Raw genomic sequence first — 16,483 nt, forward strand, 5'->3', positions numbered from 1 at the left:
TAGGTGTCTAAGCCTTGTTTTGTTAGCAAAGAAACAGTCACTACCCAGATAAACCTGACACCCAAATGAGCCGCCTGAAAGCCTTCCCGGCGCACAACGCCAGCTCGCTGTCTGCCCGCTCCTCTGGCAATGACAATACAGCTAATGACCACAGAGATACTGAGAGCAATTATTCCCAGCCGCAGTCATGGGAATGCTGGGTAATTACTCTCCGTGTCCCCTGCATGCTATACAGACACCACTTGTCTGGTCCAGCAGCGAGCCATCCCTAGGCAGCTTCTTATTACAGTGCGAATACCCTATAATAATAGTTAAGATTTGCTATTGGGATTTGGGTTTTTGCAAGACATAAAATCAATACCCTCCAGCCTGCAGCTTTGGGGGAAGAAATTCAAGTTTTCAGGCTTTTTTTAACATTTTGGAAAGAAAAAAAAAACATTTTATTTTGTGTCTATGTATAATGGCTTTTTACCATTTTTTTGGATGGACTGAACAACACCAAGTTTACCCCGGGCTGTGTATCCTCCTGAAGGGCTTCACAGGTTTCTTACACTCATAACCAACCCACCAACTTCTCCTCATTTCCTCGAGTCACCGACCTTCATATTTTCTACAACGGCTACATTAGGTCACCTTCTGCTCCTCTCGACTTATATATCCGACTCAGCATGCACAGTCTTCCTCAGATTTCTACCCAAGTACCGAGTTTCATGATTTACCCCAGTACTTCTCCACCAGGGCTCTTACTTGCCTGACCTACTTCTCTAAAAGCAGTTTACTTTCCTGAATTAGTTTGCAAGACTATTCTGGCTATCCGACTCAAGAGGACAAACTAGCTATCTCTCCTCAAGTTTATTATCTTCATAAGCTACGCGGCTACTTCTCCACCTCTCCTCTTACCTTCTTGACTTCATCAGAAACCTCTATGCAGGCCATTCACTTTTCTGATCTGGCACCCAATGTCATCCTGGGTGTTCTGCCCTACAGACAAACCAGCAGTTTCTTCGCAAGCTTCCTAACGTACCCAACTACTCCTCCACCAAGCCATTCATCTTTGTGACCTAGTCTACCACTCTCTGCAAGCTACTTACCTTTTTGACAGCATGCAATGCCATCCTGAACTTCCTAGCCAAGTACTGAGCAGCAACGTCTTGTCCATCTACTTATTTTCTTAATCTACTCATTAACTCCTCCACCTGGACTCATGACCTTCTTCTCTGACCATACTTTCATGACCTTCTTCTCTGTAGGTTATTTACTGTACATTCCAGACATACCATTTCATCAGACTTCTTACCTTCTTAATCTACTCAACAACTTCTCCACTTGGCCTCTCACTGTACCTTCTTGACCTTTTTCTAAGAAGGTTATTAACATTCCCGACTGACTGTAGCATGTTATGCCATTCGGGGTTTCCTACCCAAGTATTTACTTTCATGATCCTTCCAACTACTTCTCCACAAGAGCTCTTATAGTCCTTTTACATAGGCGAATTCCCAGCCCAATATAATGAGTGCTGATTGACACGCATGTTGACCGACGATCGTTCTAATTTATTTTTACGAGGGCCAAGGATTGGCTTATGGCTCTTTAAGATGGGCTGATTATCAATCCTGAGCTATCTTCTGAACACTTGTCTGCCCAACAATTGGGCTGTGTAAAGGGACCAACAATCAGCTGATGAAAAAGCAAGCGCTCGTTTGCCGGCTGATTGGCTCTATTATGCAGGCACAAAAATGCTCACTGCTTGGCTGCACATCTTCCCACGTAAATGTATGGGGACGAACAATCATCTTAACTATTGCTTGCCCCCATAGAGCAGGTAATCTGCCTGTGTAAACGGAGGTAACATATGCTGACCAACAGGCTCATTGTTGGTCAGTGGTCGTTAGCACAGGTAGATTATTCTTCTGCCGTAAAAGAACCATTATGGGGAGAAACAATCACTAATACAATTGTTCAGCCCCATAGGCCAGTTGTACATCTCCCTCTTCACACAGGAAGATGTACCACCAATTAAAATGCATTTTTATGCTCACATTAACAAGCCAATCAGTTAACAACACAGCACGATTGTTGGGTGAATGAGCGTTCTGAGGAACACTCTGCCCCCATGTAAAAGGACTATTACCTTCCTGGCCTACCTCTCTAGAAGCCATTTACTTTCCTGAATTAGTATGCAAGGCCATTGCGGGTGTCCTACTCAAGAAGACAACCTAGCAATTTCTCCTCAGGTTTATAACCTTTATGATCTACCCAACTATTTCTCCACCTGCCCTCTTATTTTCCTGACTTCTCCAGCAACTTCTATGCAGGCCATTCACATTTCTGAAGTGCCAACCTGGGTGTCCTAACCTACAGGCCAATCCAGCAACTTCTCTGCAAATTTCCTGACATACTTAACTACTCCTCCACCAAGCCCCTCACCTTCATGCCCTAGTCTTCTAACCCTCGGTAGGCTACTTACCTGTCTGTCCGCATACAATGCCATCTTGAACTTTATAGCCAAGTATTGAGCAGCAACTTCTCTTTAGGCTTTTTACCTTCTTAATCTACTCAACTAGCTCTCCACTTAGCCTCTTACTATACCTTCCTGAACCTTTTCTCTGTGGGCTAGTTACATTCTTGACAGACTGACCTTACATTGCTGACTTACTTCTTTGCAAGCCATTTACTTTCCTGAATTAGTATATAATGCCATCCTTAGTGTCCTACTCAACAGACCAACCCAGCTACTTCTCCTGAAGCTTTTCATCTTACTGACCTACTCAACTCCTCCTCCTAGCCTTTCGCCTTCATGACTTAGCTTACTACCCTGCTTTAGACTTCTTAAGCTTTCTGACAACATACAATGTCATCCTTCCTAGCCAAGTAGTGACCAGTAACTGAATTTCTTAGTCTACTGAACAACTTCTCCATTAGACTCATACATTCTTGACCTTCCTCTCTGTAGGCTATTTACTGTACATTCCTTTTGAACCATGTAATACCATCCCGGGGTTCCTACCCTACTGACCAACCCAGAGACTCAGGCTTCTTTCCATCATACCCTACTCAACTATATCTCCACCGAGCCTATCACCTTTCTGACCTAATATGCAATTCCATCCTGGGCTTTCTAACCTAGTCCTGAATGCAACATCTCCTCAAGCTTCTTACCTTCATCTAAGATCTACCCAACTACTTCTGCACCTGCAGTCTTACCCTTCTGGTCTATCTGGCAAGTTCACAGGTCACTTATATTGTGGACTTAGTATGCAATTCAACCCTGCACTTACTACTCAATGAGCCAATCTGGTAACTTTTCCTCAAGCTTCTTTTCTTCTTGGCCTACTCAACAACATATTTAACTATCATCTGCTCACTCTCACCTACTAGCATCTTCTCTTTGGCCTCCAAAGCCTTCCAACGGTTCCTATCCTACCAATTCTTCAGACCTTCTAGACCTAATCAGTACCTTCTCCCCAGGTCACTTACCTCCCTGATTGATCCTCAATTAAGCCAACACAAGACACAAAGTCAATCAAGTCAGTTTTCACTTCCAAGGTTATGATTGATCTTAACTTATTGCTGTATCAGTCACCCAGATGAACACCAGTAGCGACTTCCATCAAGATACTATAGGTGCCAATATCCTTCAGATCCATTTACCAATTGGAAATTATATATCCTGAAAATATATAGTGTAACATGAGTGTAAAACTGGGACATTAGCCTGATGTGACGACTGTTCATGCCCATAGGCCAACTGTACATCTTCCTGTTTACAAGGACAGAAGTATCGCCAATCAGTGGACATTTTTATGCAATCAGCCGACAAATGAGTGTTCGTTCGGATAATCACCGGTTTGTTAGGTGAATCAAGCATTCGGAGGAACATTCAGGTATAAAAAAGGGACTTTAAGCATAATTACGGCTATAATTGTAATTCAGGGGCCACTGTACATACTATATTATGCAACCAACCTCTTATTCACCATATATATATATACACACACACACATCAGGCGCATTAAAGCAAGGAAGATTCCAGAAACATCCTTCATCCTCTCCACTGGGAAATAGTATATACGTCTGGTACATTCACCCTACCAGACAGTATAACCAAATACTGTAAGGAATTGTAAGGAAATCTATCCACATTATAATACACGTCAACAGAAATTCTCCTTCGTCGCGTCTGTAGACACATATTTGAGACGAGCGCATCAGTCATTAGTTTACATGGGTGCATTAAGACACGCATGTATTTTAAAAATGCTGCACACATGAGTTTCATTTATTTTGCAGATAAGCACTGAAGATCACTCAGTTAGGAACACCTACTCATTATCGGGCTGGTCCACCTTTATGGCCGATCACTGTTTCAGAAGTCGGACAACGGATCCCACGAGGCAGCAATCTCCTCCAAGCTCAACTACTTCTATGCCCGCTGCGGCAGCTCCGTCAGCTGGCGCACATGTTGCCGATAAGTGGGTGCAGATCTCACAGTCCATTCCAGCACATCCCAAACATGTTCAATGGGGTTGCAGTCCAGTAAGTTTGGGGCCAAGGCAATATGGAGAATATAAGAGTGATCCTCCAACCACTCCCTGGTGATCCGAGCTCGATAACGTGGAGCTGTCCTGATGAAAGATGGCACTGTGGTCAGGGAAGACACCCTGAAGATATGGCGGCAGATGGTCAGCTAACGGATCCCTGTAGTGTTCACCATTCAAAGATTGTGGTATGATGAGCAACAGTCCAAAGCCATGCCAGGAAGGCACTCGCCAGACCATGACACCGCCACCACTGGCCGGTTCAAACCCAACGGTTCCCCCATGGGATACTGTTTATGCTATATGTGGACCTGGCCACTGGTATGGTTTAGAAGGAAACGGGACTTATCCCTCCAGATGACCTCCTGCTATGTGTCCAAGGTCCACTGATGTCCTTCCTGGGCCCATGTGAGACGTTGTTGTCATTAAGGGAACCCTTATTAGTTTTCGGCCGTTGAACCTCAGTCAATGCAAGGAACGCCGCATGATCATTGTGGAAAAGTGTCTAACTTCCCTGCTGTTGTACTGTTGGGTCAGTTGGTCCACTATGGGACGTTCCTGCTGAGATACCACACGTGCCACTCGACATTCACCTCTAGGATCAACCACATGTGGCCCGCCGCTGGGTGATCTTCTGTCGGACATCTGTCCGTGGTTCAACCAGTCTTGGTTCACTCTTGATACCATGATTTGGGATCAGCCACCAAGTGCGACTGACCACGGTTAGTCACTTAAGTCACCATGTTTACCCATGACTGCTAAATGTTGCCCTCTGCTGTGAGAGGAGAGGTCAGCACATTATCTGAGGGCAGATCGTGATGCGGCGATCATGTGGTACCGTATGACTGATCCCAAGATGTCACGCATCAGCTGGTCCGAACACAGCGATCGTTTAGTGTAACATGTCCGCAGAAGTCTATGTACACTGATTACAATGCGGTACAACAGTAGTCCATCCGCATTCATTGTTACTAGTTTGTATCATGCAAAAAACGGATCGGTTCCTGCTACAAAGAAAATAACGCCAACGACTTCAAATACGGGTGAAATACGCATCCCGCGCCATAATGTCATCCGTATTATAGATCTCTATTACAAACATTTACAAAGACCCTCAGGTGAAACAGGCCGAAATAATAGCCATGTAATAAGCTGCTGATTACACAGAGATGAGCGTCCCGCTATAGAGGCGCTGCTTATCTCTTCCTGCAGAAGCAGTCTGCCACAGATCACTGTCTCCTATGACAACCGCTGACTGACAGAAATGGGGCAGATTGATCAAAACTCACTTTGTTGCCCGTAGCAACCAATCAGCTGTCGTTTCTTAGGCTACTGTGGTAAAGTGAAAGCTGCACTGAAAAAGTGGTTGCCATGGGCAACAAAGACAGTATTGTATTCAACAATATTGATAACTCTGCCCCGTACAGCGCTCCTTCTTCCACTGAGATGAGGTTCTGCAGCAGCTGCAGTGTTGTATTATGGGTTACAGTTCGGCTACAGTAGAATATAGCCATACAACTACCATGGGCTCTCATAATACACGCCTCAGCTGCTGCAGAACATCATAATACATGCCTCAGCTGCTGCAGAACATCATAATACACACCTCAGCTGCTGCAAAATCTCACACACCTCAGCTGCTGCAGAACATCATAATACACGCCTCAGCTGCTGCAGAACATCATAATACACACCTCAGCTGCTGCAAAATCTCACACACCTCAGCTGCTGCATAACATCATAATACACAACTCAGCTGCTGCAGAACATCACGATACAGACCTCAGCTACTGCAGAACATCATAATTCCCACCAGCTGCGGCAGAACATCATAATACACACCTCAGCTGCTGCAGAATCTCATAATGCACACCTCAACTGCTGAACAACATCATAATGCACACCTCAACTGCTGAAGAACATCATAATACACCTCAGCTGCTGCAGAACCTCATAATAAACACCTCAGCTGCTTCAGAATTTCATAATGCACGCCTCAACTGTTGAAGAAAATCATAATGCACACCTAAGCTGCTGCAGAACCTCATAATACACACCTCAACTGCTGAAGTACATCATAATGCACACCTCAGCAGTTGCAGAATCTCATAATGCACACCTCAACTGCTGAAGAACCTCATCATACACACCTCAGCTGCTGCAGAACCTCATCATACACACCTCAACTGTTGCAGAACCTCATCATACACACCTCAACTGCTGCAAAACCTCATCATACACACCTCAGCTGCTGCATAACCTCATCATACACACCTCAGCTGCTGCAGAACCTCATAATACACACCTCAGCTGCTACAGAACATCATAATACATACCTCAGCTGCTGCAGAACCTCATGATACACACCTCAGCTGCTGCAGAACATCATAATACACACCTCAGCTGCTGCAGAACATCATAATACATACCTCAGCTGCTGCAGAACCTAATGATACACACCTCAGCTGCTGCAGAACATCATAATACACACCTCAGCTGCTGCAGAACATCATAATACACACCTCAGCTGCTGCAGAACATCATAATACACACCTCAGCTGCTGCAAAACATCATGACACACGCATCAGCTGCTGCAGAACATCCTAATACGCACATCAGTTGTTGCAGAACATCATAATACACATCTCAGCTGCTGCAGAACATCATTATACACACCTCAGCTGCTGCAGAACTTCATAATACACACCTCAGCTGCTGCAGAACATCATAATACACACCTCAGCTGCTGCAAAACATCATGATACACGCATCAGCTGTTGCAGAACATCCTAATACACACCTCAGCTGCTGCAGAACATGATAATACACACCTCAGCTGCTGCAAAACATCATGATACATGCATCAGTTGTTGCAGAACCTCATAATACAGACCTCAGCTGCTGCAGAACATCATAATACCCACCTCATCTGCTGCAGAATCTGCAGAATCAATAAATGGTAGGCAGGAATCCTGTCTTACTCTTCAAAGAGGTTCTGCAGTAGCTGAGGTGAGTATGATCAGGAATACTGCAGCCTGTTCTTCTATATGGTCACATAACTCCTCAGTGGCTGCTAGTATGCTTAGTAAGTACAGTATGCTCTTTAAGATACATCTCTGACATTTGCAGGGCCTCCCCTCCATGGCGTCCATACCTGCTAACAGGACATGTGGAGGGGTTGGGGAATGGGGGGGGGCGGGGGGGGGGGGGGAGTGAGCCTTGAAGAGAGAACGCAATAAAATTCAGGCTCAAACAGCACTGAGTGACCCTTCATGGCTGATCCCCCTCCATATAGGTGTGCGTCCTCTGAGGACGGCTCATTCTATAGGTGACGCCTCCAATCATCACGCAGGAGGCTAAAATAGTTTTCACTGGCATAATCGGGGAGATTTATCAAAACTGGTACAAGGGAAAAGTGAAGAGTTGCCAATAGCAAGCAGTCAGACTCCGGCTATCCTTTTCCAGGGACCCTAAGGACTTGGTTGTCATCGGCAACTGCTCCACTTTTCTTTTGCACTAGTTTTGATAAATCTTCCCCAGTATGTATAGTACATAGCACACTGTAACTTCAACCCTGAGTGTATTAACTGGTCACATATATATACTGTGTGCTTTCTCACCAACTTCTCTACCCTCTTCTGCCCTAGACTACCAGGGAATACAATAATCTGCCCACTTCGGCCCTAGACCACCAGGGAATACAATAACCCCCTCTTCTACTATAGACCCGGAGGAAATAAAATGTTTCCCTCTCTTATACTCTAGACCACCAAGTACAAACTCCTTCTTGTATCGCAGACCACCAAAAACTGACCTCCGATTGCACCACAACGCCCTGTTCTATTTTAGACCACCGGGGTATACAATAACCCCCTCTTCTACCCTAGACCACCAGGGAATACAATAACCCCCTTTTCTACCCTAGACCACTAGGGACACAAAAAAAACCCTCTTCTACCCTAGAACACCAGGGAATACAATAACCCCCTCTTCTACTATAGACCCAGAGGAAATAAAATATTTACCTCTTTTATACTCTAGACCACCAAGTACAAACTCCTTGTATCCCAGCCCACCAAGAACTGACCTCCGATTGCACTCCTGACCACCAAGTATTAACCCCCCTCTTATACAAGCCAGTACCCTAGACTATCAACAAATCATTTGTTCACCCCTACACTACTCTATACCACCAAAGATGTCTTAATTAGCCTTAAAGGGAACTTGTCAAGTCTAATAAGTACCATAAACTAAATTATCATAGGATAGGGAACATGGAGTCTGGAGGTGTACTTCTTATACTATCGCCAAACTCACTGTTGCCAGTGACAATTTTGTTGATAATTGCCCCATGGAAAGGTACCTTTAGTTTATGGTGCTTATTAGCCCTTTAAAATATCTTGTATAATTGTGTAAGTCATACCAGGATCTATAGATTCCATATGTACCATTTAAGGCCTCTACATGTTACCTGGTTACCAACCTCCTATTATTGCTTTGTATTCAACAACATCTGCACATGGAGTGTCGGTGTGCCTACGCATCGGAGACGTGCAGAGGCACAGCACACTTCCCCAGACTCCTATGTATACATCTTCGTACAACTCGGAGCTTGCAGGGATGCATAGATGTGTATATATATATATATATATATATATATATATGTATATATATATATATATATAGTGGAAACAAAGAATAGACTGACTATTACACTGCTACAAGTGCTGTATTGCATGTTTGCGGCTCAGATACTATTGAGGGCAGTATTTCCTCGGACCTGGAAATATCTCAGTAACCGGCACTCCCAGATATTCAGGGACTCATTACATTTTTTTTAATTGTGTAAACTGGAAAGAAAAGTCCTATGTTTTTTAGTCCGTCCATAAATATATTTGCAGTTGTCATCCCCGAGGCAGATCATAACCGCTCTGGCCTTTACCCTTTTCTTCTACAAGAGAAGTCTAGAGGAAATGTACAATTAAGAACTAGCAGTTATTATATAAAGGAGCTGACCTAGACATATACATATACGTCAGGGCTATAACTACACAACAGTATACACAGGAAATGGTATGTGCCGGACTGTAGCAAACACTGGTAAGAATGAACATACCTTATGTAGAAGAGGGGCCGAGGGGAGCTAGGGCAGAGGAAGCTCTGATGTGAGATAGATAGATAGATAGATAGATAGATAGATAGATAGATAGATAGATAGATAGATAGATAGATAGATAGATAGATAGATAGATATGAGATACATATGAGATAGATAGATAGATAGATAGATAGATAGATAGATAGATAGATAGATAGATAGATAGATAGATAGATAGATAGATAGGAGATAGATAGGAGATAGATAGATAGATAGATAGATAGATAGATAGATAGATAGGAGATAGATAGGAGATAGATAGATAGATACATAGATAGATAGGAGATAGATAGATAGATAGATATGAAATAGATAGATAGATAGATAGATAGATAGATAGATAGATAGATAGATAGATATGAGATACATATGAGATAGATAGATAGATAGATAGATAGGAGATAGATAGGAGATAGATAGATAGATACATAGATAGATAGGAGATAGATAGATAGATAGATATGAAATAGATAGATAGATAGATAGATAGATATGAAATAGATAGATAGATAGATAGATAGATAGATAGATAGATAGATAGATAGATAGATATGAAATAGATAGATAGATATGAGATAGATAGATAGATAGATAGATAGATAGATAGATAGATAGATAGATAGATAGATAGATATGAGAGAGAGAGATAGATGTGAGATAGATAGATATGGGAGAGATAGATAGATGTGAGATAGATAGATATGGGAGAGATAGATAGATAGATAGATGGATAGATGATACAAAATCTAGATAGATATGAAATAGTAGGTTAGATAGATGTGAGATAGTAGAATACATAGATAGATGATACAAAATCTAGATAGATATGAAATAGATAGATGTGAGATAGATAGATAGATAGATAGATAGATAGATAGATAGATAGATAGATATGAGATAGATAGAAAGATAGATAGATAGATATGAGATAGAAAGATAGATAGATAGATAGGAGATAGAAAGATAGATAGATATGAGATAGAAAGATAGATAGATAGATAGATAGATAGATAGGAGATAGATAGATATGAGATAGATAGATAGATAGATAGATAGATAGATAGATAGATAGATAGATAGATAGATAGATAGATAGATAGGAGATAGATAGATATGAGATAGATAGATAGATAGATAGATAGATAGATAGGAGATAGATAGATATTAGATAGATAGATAGATAGATAGATAGATAGATAGATAGATATGAAATAAATAGATGTGAGATAGATATGAGATAGATAGATGATACAAAATTTAGATAGATATGAAATAGATAGATAGATAGAAGATCTATCTATCTACCTTCCCAACTTTAGTAAGAATGAATATAATGTAATAATTCTACTATATAACACATTGCAGGATATTACATAGCCCACACTACAGCTGCGGCACATTGGTGATATGGTGATGGCATTGGGCAGCAGGGGCCATCTGTAGCCTTTCCTTCTACATAGCGGCAGTAGAACTTTCTCCCCGCAGTATTATCTTCTATGTATATGCAGAAGACTTGTGATGCTACAGCCGTATCTGCACCTGCATACAGTAATACCTCCCTCTCTCTATAGGTAACTTCTGCAGTCCTGCTGCAGCCCCAGTACTGCTGCTCCCCCAGCTGCTGTGCTGCCATGTAGCTGCCCGGACAGCAGCGTGCAGCAGCTCCTCCAGCCTCACCTTGTACAGCAGCACTCAGTCCCCGGAGCTCGGGCTCTCACCTACCTGCGGCAGCGGCAGATCAGCTGTGTGTTCTCTCCTGCTGTCCCCGCCCGCACCGCTCCCGTACACAGGCGCACAGAAGACAGCGGAGCAGCCAATAACCTGCCGCCCGCCCGCACCTCTTCCCTCCCACACTGCGATGTGAACCTGAAGACTTATCTCGAGATATGTATGTACAGTGTGTGGTGTACAGAGGTGTATATACTGTATATATAGTGTGGTGTACAGAGGCGTATATATACCGTGTGTGGTATACAGAGGTGTATATATACAATGTGGGGTATACAGAGGTGTATATATAGCGTGGTATACAGGGATATATATATACAGTGTGTGGTGAACAGAGGTGTGTATATATATATATATATATATATAAATGTGGTGTACAGAGGTATATATATATATATATATATATATATATATATATATATATATATATATGGTGAAAGCCCTCACTGACTGACTCACCACTAATTCTCTAACTTCCCATTGTCGCACAAACATGAAATTTGGCATGACCATTCTTTAGGTCCTAAATAGGAAAAGTAAAGGAGTCACAACTCGATCATTCAATGCGAAGTGCAAAAGTATTGGCACCCCTTATGTAATGTAACTTACTGGTGTCGTACAAACATGAAATTTGGCATGACTATTCTTCAGGTCCTATATAGGAAAAGTAAAGGAGTCACAACTTGATTATTCAATGATTAGTGCAAAAGCATTGGCACCCCTGTGTGATGTACCTAATCTAATTCTCTAACTTCCCGGTGTCCTACAAACATGAAATTCGGCATGAACATTCTTTATGTCCTATATAGGAAAAGTAAAGGGGTCATAACTCGATTATTCAATGCTAATTGCAAAAGTAAATGCACCCCTATGTAATGTAACTTCTCGGTGTCATACAAGCGTGAAATTTGGTGCAAGCATTTTTCAGGTCCTAAATGAGGAGAGTGGGAGGGGTGGCACATTCTGCAGAGGTACATCAGTACATGCAGCCTGAGAAGAATCTAACACTCCTCCTGATGTATACATATTTTATTCCTTGGTTACTTTAAAATAACCTTGACAACACGTAAACACCTGTATCAAATTACTTGGGGCGAAGCCGGGAATATCAGCTAATAAATATATATAACATGGTGTACAGAGGTGTATATATACAGTGTGGTGTATAGAAGTGTATATATACAGTGGGTGGTGTTCAAAGGTGTATATACAGTGTGTGCTATACAAAGGTGCATATAAATATAGTGTGGTATATATATATATATTTATATATATACAGTGTGGTGTATAGAAGTTTATATATATGGTGTGTGGTATATAGAGATGTACATGCAATGTGATGTACAGAGGTGTAAATAAATATATATATATATATATATATATATATATAAAAAATAGGGTGTACAGAGGTGTATATATACAGCGTGTGGTATTCAGAGGTGTATATACAGTGTGTAGTATACAGAGGTGAATATTTATATATATATATATATATATATATATATATATATATATATATAGTGGTGTACAGAAGTGTATTTACACAGTGTGTGATATACAGAGGTGTATACACACATGTTATATATACACATGGTACCTTGGTTTACGAATGCCTCAGCTTGCGAGCTTCTTGACTTTTAAGCAGAGTCTCTCCCGAATTTTTGCTCTGAATTAAGAGTGAAAAAAAAAATCGTGTTACGAGCCTGCTCACTAGTCACGAGGCTCGCAAGCTGGCTCGGGTAGGGGGAGTCTAATACTCACCTACCGCCGGGGTTCTGGTCCTCACGATGGTCTGCGGCACTGGATTAACCAATCAGAGCATTAGCTTGCTGGAGGCGGGGTATTTACGCCCCACTTCCAGGAAGAAATGCTCTGTCAGTGTGGAGGAGGACGCGACAGCCTGCAGCAGCGCCGCAGACCATCGCGAGGACCGGAACGCCAGCGGTAGCTGAGTATTAATGTTTTTTTTTTTTACATGTAATGTAAAATTGTCCCCATTGAGATGAACTGGGAGCATTAAAGGGGTTGTCCCGAGGCAGCAAGTGAGTCTATACACTTCTGTATGGCCATATTAATGCACTTTGTAATGTACATTGTGCATTAATTATGAGCCATACAGAAGTTATAAAAAGTTTTATACTTACCTGCTCCGTTGCTGGCGTCCTCGTCTCCATGGAGCCGACTAATTTTCGCCCTCCGATGGCCAAATTAGCCGCGCTTGCGCAGTCCGGGTCTTCTTCTTTTCTGAATGGGGCTCCGTGTAGCTCCGTGTAGCTCCGCCCCGTCACGTGCCGATTCCAGCCAATCAGGAGGCTGGAATCGGCAATGGACCCCACAGAAGCCCTGCGGTCCATGAAGACAGAGGATCCCGGCGGCCATCTTCAGCAGGTGAGTATGAAGACGCCGGACCGCCGGGATTCAGGTAAGCGCTGTGCGGGCGGTTTTTTTAACCCCTGCATCGGGGTTGTCTCGCGCCGAACGGGGGGGGGGTTTAAAAAAAAAAAAACCCCGTTTCGGCGCGGGACAACCCCTTTAATGGGGTTTCTGTTCATTTCAATGGGGAAAAGCGATTTGACTCACAAGTGTTTTGGGTTAAGAGCTCCGGCAGGGAACAAATTAAACCCTTAACTTAAGGCACCACTGTGTATGTGTAAATATATATAGAGAGAGAGAGAGATGTATGTACAGTGTGTAATGGATCAATGTGTATATATACATTTTGTGGTATATAGAGGTGTATATATATGCAGTGTGTGATGTACAGAGGTGTATATATATACATTGTGTGGTCTACAGAGATGTATATATGTGTAATGGACCAATGTGTATATATACATCTTGTGGTATATAGAGGTGTATATATGCAGTGTGTGATATATACACACTGTATATATACACCTCTGTATACCACACTACATATATATATATAGTGTGGTATACAGAGGTGTATATATATACAGTGTGTAATGTGCAGAAATGTATATACAGTGTGTTATACAGAGGTGTAAATATATAGTATATAGCCCGGGTATCTGATACAGAACGTATGCAATGCAAAACGGGATATTTTAGGGAAGAAAAGAGGATATCAGAACGTACACATAAATACGTGGAAGGACACCAATGCTGATTAACCCTTTCCAATCCAATTTGTATCCTGGTTTTCCTAGGGGGCTTACTCTTTTTCTGCCATTATACAACAGCGCTATATGCTGGCTAAAGCCAGTACTGCATGAGGTGACATGTTGGATAGGCTCCAACAGCAGAGAGGCTGGCAATATATAGTAAGAGATCCCTGACGGACGTCTTCCAACATCGGAGCTGTACAGCCTTAAATCATAATGTCTTCAGACGTCAGACAGTGGATTGGAAAGGGTTAAAGGGGTTGTCCCGCGCCGAAACGGGTTTTTTTTTTTTTCAACCCCCCCCCCGTTCGGCGCGAGACAACCCCGATGCAGGGAGGTAAAGAAAGCTCACCGGAGCGCTTACCTTAATCCCCGCGCTCCGGTGACTTCTCTACTCACCGCTGAAGATGGCCTCTTCCTCCGTGGACCGCAGCTCTTCTGTGCGGTCCACTGCCGATTCCAGCCTCCTGATTGGCTGGAATCGGCACGTGACGGGGCGGAGCTACACGGAGCTACACGGAGCCCCATAGAAGACTGCAGAAGACCCGGACTGCGCAAGCGCGGCTAATTTGGCCAGCGGAGGGCGAAAATTAGTCGGCACCATGGAGACGAGGACGCCAGCAACGGAGCAGGTAAGTATAAAACTTTTTATAACTTCTGCATGGCTCATAATTAATGCACAATGTACATTACAAAGTGCATTATTATGGCCATACAGAAGTGTATAGACCCACTTGCTGCCTCGGGACAACCCCTTTAATGCTATGTGACTGTATTAACTTAAAGTAGACAAATTCAATGATCTTGCATTTAACCTTTTTACTATATAACGTTTACTGTAAGGCCTTTTGATACACAGTGTTTCTGTTTTTTCCATCAGGAGTGAAAACAAAAAAGTTTTTTCCATTCCCAACTCTTGGAAATGCCACGTACAACTGACTCCCCAGTTTTGGTCCGATTTGCGTAAAATTTGGCATTTTTTGTTGCCAATAGCAACCAATCATTGCTCAGCTTTCATTTGTTATTCTGCTGAGTTAAAATGAAAGCTGCGCTGTGATTGGTTACTATATATTATACTGCTGAGGTAAAATAAAAGCTACTCTGTGATCGGTTGCTATGGGCAACAGTATTTAATCCGTTTAGTGCTGAGGTAAAATGAAAGCTGCTCTGTGATTGGTTGCTATTGGCAACAGTATTTAATCCTCTTAATGCTGAGGTAAAATGAAAGGTGCTCTGTGATTGGCTGCTATGGGCAACAAAAACTGTTTTCTCCTGTTTGTTGATTTCCTGTTAGACAGTTGTGATAAATGAAGGCCGGCGGTCATACATTTGCTCCATGTACTCCTGTCTGCGGACGGATCATTATCCGCACGGACATCCAAGGCGGAATCAGGAAGGACAGCATGGGCCGATGATAGGTGGCTCCGGCAGCGTTAGACGGGGCTACAATGCAGTCCTGAAGCAGAAATGTCCAGCGCTCAGTCTGACTCTTCTAGTGGGAATTACTGGTTGGAAATAACCATAAATACTAAATCGAGTCCGTAGAATCCATTGGTGAAAGCAAATTTGGGGGTTGCTGCATTAAAATTCAAGCAAAGGGCAAAAAAAAAATGCAACTAAGGTTGCCGAGTCGAAATTATACTGTATGCAAAGTGTCATGTCAGCCGGTCATCCAGATTGTGCGTAAGGCTCCAACAAACAGACATTGACAAATGCAGTGATACTTTGGGTTAGGAGTACCTCAACTTACAAGCTTTTTGACTTGAGAGCAGGCTCTCTCCCGAATTTTTGCTTTGACTTAAGAGCAAAAACTTGGGTTAAGAGTAGAGATGAGCGAACGCGTTCGTCCGAGCTTGATATTCGTGCGAATATTAGGGTGTTCGGGATGTTCGTTATTCGTAACGAACACCATGCGGTGTTCTGGTTACTTTCA

At 42.6% G+C, this 16,483-nt stretch overlaps 1 protein-coding gene across 2 annotated transcripts in view; it reads right to left on the minus strand.

Moving 5' to 3' along the window:
• The window catches only part of RCAN2 (regulator of calcineurin 2), a 78,432-nt gene extending 66,960 nt beyond the window's left edge, over positions 1-11,472 (minus strand). The window contains exon 1 of one of the 2 annotated variants that reach the window (XM_066596304.1): positions 11,420-11,472. The gene's annotated coding sequence lies outside the window, so the exon portion shown is untranslated. Of the gene's footprint in view, positions 1-11,374 lie in introns of both variants that reach the window. The other variant, XM_066596314.1, reaches the window with a different exon arrangement.
• Between the last annotated feature and the right edge of the window lie 5,011 nt (positions 11,473-16,483).

This window comes from Eleutherodactylus coqui, chromosome 1 (genome assembly GCF_035609145.1).
Source record: "Eleutherodactylus coqui strain aEleCoq1 chromosome 1, aEleCoq1.hap1, whole genome shotgun sequence".
Classification (NCBI taxonomy): Eukaryota; Metazoa; Chordata; class Amphibia; order Anura; family Eleutherodactylidae; genus Eleutherodactylus; species Eleutherodactylus coqui.